This window comes from Epinephelus fuscoguttatus, linkage group LG11, assembly GCF_011397635.1.
Source record: "Epinephelus fuscoguttatus linkage group LG11, E.fuscoguttatus.final_Chr_v1".
Taxonomy (NCBI): Eukaryota; Metazoa; Chordata; class Actinopteri; order Perciformes; family Serranidae; genus Epinephelus; species Epinephelus fuscoguttatus.
The window spans coordinates 40,999,244-41,003,537 of record NC_064762.1 but is presented as its reverse complement, the minus strand read 5'-3'; positions in this window follow the sequence as shown (position 1 = coordinate 41,003,537).

The window sequence follows — 4,294 nt, the reverse complement described above, 5'->3', positions numbered from 1 at the left end:
TCCACTAACTGAACAGCACTAGGTTCTCCAGATAAATGTCCACTTTGTTTTCACCACTCAAACTGGTTCTCAATGTTTCCTTTGAGAGTGTCTGTGACACTGTTCTGTAATAAGAATAAGCACTGTTTTCTGTGGCCTCACTTCCACTGAGCTTTAAAAACAAATTTAGTAGATGCACAAATTCTTCTGAACATCAGAGGGAGAACTGCAATCTACTCACCTCTGCCTGTGTTCTGAACCAGGGAGATGAGAGTATGCAGCATATGAATTTCTTTGTATAACACTTGCCAGTGTAGCAGTGTGGGATGACAGAGCAGACAGTGAGAGCAGGGTGTGAAACTCCTGGATCCGCCAGCTCTGCAATGTCACAGAGCCCAGAGAAATGTGGCATCCACAGATTATGGCATCGTTCCATTTACACTGCCACGTCTACCAACTGTGTGTGTGTAGTATGTTTGCATGGTGTGTGTTGGGGATGGGTGTTATTTTGATTCTGTCCTCATGAGATCTAACTCCTGACTTCAAACTAAGGACATTTTCAGCTCTACAATTTATGGAATAGTCCATTATTTAGAAATTGAGCTTAAATGAAGGGTTCAACATTTTGGGATATACTTGCTTCACTTCCTTGCAGAGTTAGACAAGAAGATCAATACCACTCTTATACTGATTGTTGAGTATGTTGCTACTTGTAGCAACCAGTTTGCTTAGCTTAGCACACATGAAGAGAGCTAACCCCTGGCTCCGTCCAAAGATGTCACTAATTAACATGTTTTATCTTATTTGTCTAATCTTTTCAAACACAGAAGTGCAAAAAAAAATGTCATTTAAGAGAGGTTATGTGTCAGACTTCCTTTTGGCCAGGAACACTGACATTCTGGAGTCTCAACTGGTTGCGTGACTGCAGCTGAGGGGCAAAAGAAATTCAAATAACCTTTGAGATGTTGAGGCCTTTAATATGAGTGACCGACGGGCTATAATTTTTACACTAATACAGTTTTTGTGCTAGGGGATGTTTTGCTAACACCTGAGTTTGGATCTCTAATTTGCTTTGTGTGCTAGTTACTGCTCCCTCCTCCTCCTTCCATTTCCTGACTTGTTCAGAGCCATGTTCACCTGTACAGTAACTAACAAATCAGTTTTTTTATCCCTTTATAGGTGGACTTAATGCCCCTTTTCAACACTTCATAGAGAAATTTCATGTAAACTCCTCTAAACATCTGACTAGCAAAATTGGAAATGGGCAAAATGCATTTCATTAAACCCCAAGGTTAACAAAAACATTTTACTATTTAGCCTGCACATAGCCTGTAAAATTAAAAGTTTAAAGTCAGTTTTTCCTTACTTGTTTAAGGCCAATGAACAACACTATCATTGTGCACTTAACACATTGTGGCATGTTGGGGCTAAATGGGTGGTGTGTTCCAGCATGCCATGAGACAATGTGTTTAAGGCCACAAGCCGAAGAAAACTGTTTAAATGTGTTCTTAACCACTCACTTTGCCCATTACCCAGTGATTAATGTTTATGTATTTAAAAATGGTTATGAGTTGATACAGTTAATGTTGTGGTAAAAGATGTTTTGCACCATGAGTTAAGGCATACACAGTTAGTGACCTCCCGCTTGTGTGGATACATACACATAAAATGGCAAACATAAAGTGGTGCTGAGGTCAAATAAAAAGCATTTAAGATAAGTGGGTTCGTGGGACTTGGGTAGTGGATCCATCGCAATAGGCCTCCCCACTACCCTAGTTGGGTAGTCATTTACTGACTGGAAAGACTGGAATTTGTCATGTTTCCCTATTAGCTTCATGGCAGTTGTCACAATTTTTTTAAGTCTGAGTCTGAGTTTGCCTTGCCACAATATACTTTTTTATATGTATTTCAATAAATTAAAAATAACTGTTGTAAAATATGTACTCAATGTTTTTATGCTCAATGTTTTTATGTTCATTTGACATATAATAAAACTTTAAACTGACATAAAATTCCTGTCAGACAAGGGTCATGTGACATTTATTGTGTGTCTGGTGTACTCTGTTACTGTATTGTACTTAATTAAAAGAAATTTGAGTTGAGCGAGCATATTGGAGTTTACAGTGTAGATTCTTTCAGTTTTAGTTGTGATGGCAACTGGCTCCAACCTCCTATAATGGATTGCACCAATCGTGTTGCTGTAGCTGAGATTTGTACAATTAATTGGTATTTTTGTTTTTACAATTTTTTAAATATTTTTTCTAATGGCCAAATTGATATAATTCAAATCCAGAGGTGGAAAGAAGTTGCCACTTTTATTGTGGTAATTTATGGGTAACGTAACAGCATATACGTTTAATGAAAAACAAGCCCAAAACAAGGAAGCGGACAATGGCAGATAGCAAGGATGTAGCCATGGAGTCAGCATTAGGAGGACCAAATCTGCCAGGGGGTGTAGGGTACTGGAGAGGTTGCTACAGCTGCTACTGAGTCTGTTTCCACAACTTCAGCCTGCTCTCCTCCCCAAAATAGTCTCCCAGCAGCAGGGAAAGGCGGAGGAACTGTGAGGTGACTAGCTAACTAATTCTTGTCTCTTTTGGTCTGTATATGGCCCATTTGAGCAGCTCAAAAGCAAGAAACAGGAGAAAAATTAGCTGGCTGACAATAATGATAATTTATTTACAAAAAACACAAGTTAAATCAAACGACACAATGAGTATAGTCAGTAATCAGTTATGAGGTGCATGTGTGTGTGGGTGCATGGCAGTGTGTGCCTGTGGAAAGCAAAGCAGAAGAACCCATAGCTGTCTTAAGGCCATGAGAGCAAGCGAGACTGATGACAGAGGGAGTGTTTATGCTGGAGCACAGACCGGGCCCAGGTGTTGCTCAATTAGCCATAGACCCTCTCAGCTCGGAGAACCAGCAAGACCGCCATCTAGTATGGATGGGGAAATTATATGAGAGAGAAAGAGAGACAGACAGAGAGAGACACACACAGAGAGAATGAGCAACTCAAGGCGGTACGAGGGGGAGGCTGAGCAAATCAAGGCGGTATGAGGGGGAGGCTGAGAAAGTACGAGACAGTAAGTAGTGATGGCCAAATGGAGCCTCATGACGCATTTTCTTTATTTTCTGAAACCACTAGGTGGTGCTTTTTGTTCCACAAAAGGTTGAAAACACACTGAATTGCCATTCCTTGAGGCTTTCTCTTTAAACCAAGAGCGCCATCCAGTAGGCTCAAAAAATACACAAAAAGGCTTTATGAATAATAATAATAATAATATAATAATATAGTAATATAACCGATAAATGATCACGCCCAGAGCCACCAATGTTAACAACATTTTGTAGAGAGGGGGATGAGTGGTGTCCCATTCCTATTTGTAGCATCCGGAGCCCTTTAAGACTCTCACACTCAATCACTTACAGCTGATGTCAGTTAAGTCAGTGAGGGTTCAGGGCTTGAGTCTTTAGGGGCCGGATTGGAATTGGGCCATACACACACAGGGTAAGGGCACAGGTGGAAACAATCAGGGGCGGTGCAGACAATCAGACCAGCGGGAAAACACACAGGGGAAGGAGCAAGTTGCCTGAAACGAGAGGAGAGTTAACTTTCAAAATAAAACAGGAAATCACGAGACAACATAGACACAAGACAAACTGATTAAATTAACTTAATAACGTTTCTTGGTTATGACATACTGAAATAACTGACGTGAGATGTGCATTGTTTTTGGAAATATGTCTCATAGCATACAGTCTCTAGATGTGTATGATTTTGTTTTCCTTATGGTCTAGTGTGAAAAAAAAGTAAACAAAAACAAAACAAAAAAAATAAATACACAATGAATCATAATATTGATGAGCAACACTTGGAGAATAGCAATACTTAAAAACCACAAACATACAGAATCTGCACCCAAGTATTGAGATAGTGTTGAATCGGGAGATAAGTATATCATACTGTACCAGCCCTACTGCTGGCTGCTGCTGCTGCTGCTGCTGTATAATACCAGGGTCCATCCAACGCCCCACAAGACATGCCCACTGGGAATCCCCAAACTTCCAGTTGGCCAGTCTGTGCCTTTTCAAGCATGTACTTGTGAAATTAAGACTAAAGTAATAATAAGTGAAAAGTGTGTCACAGTATGTACTTCTTTCACACTAACACCATCCACATCATGATAATTTTAAAAAGTTGTTCATTTATGTGTTTAGACATAGAAGTCACAAAACAACAATACCAAATACAGTGAAAATGTATTTTCACTGGGTTATGACCAGGGATGGTCATAACCACACCTAGCCAGTTCTG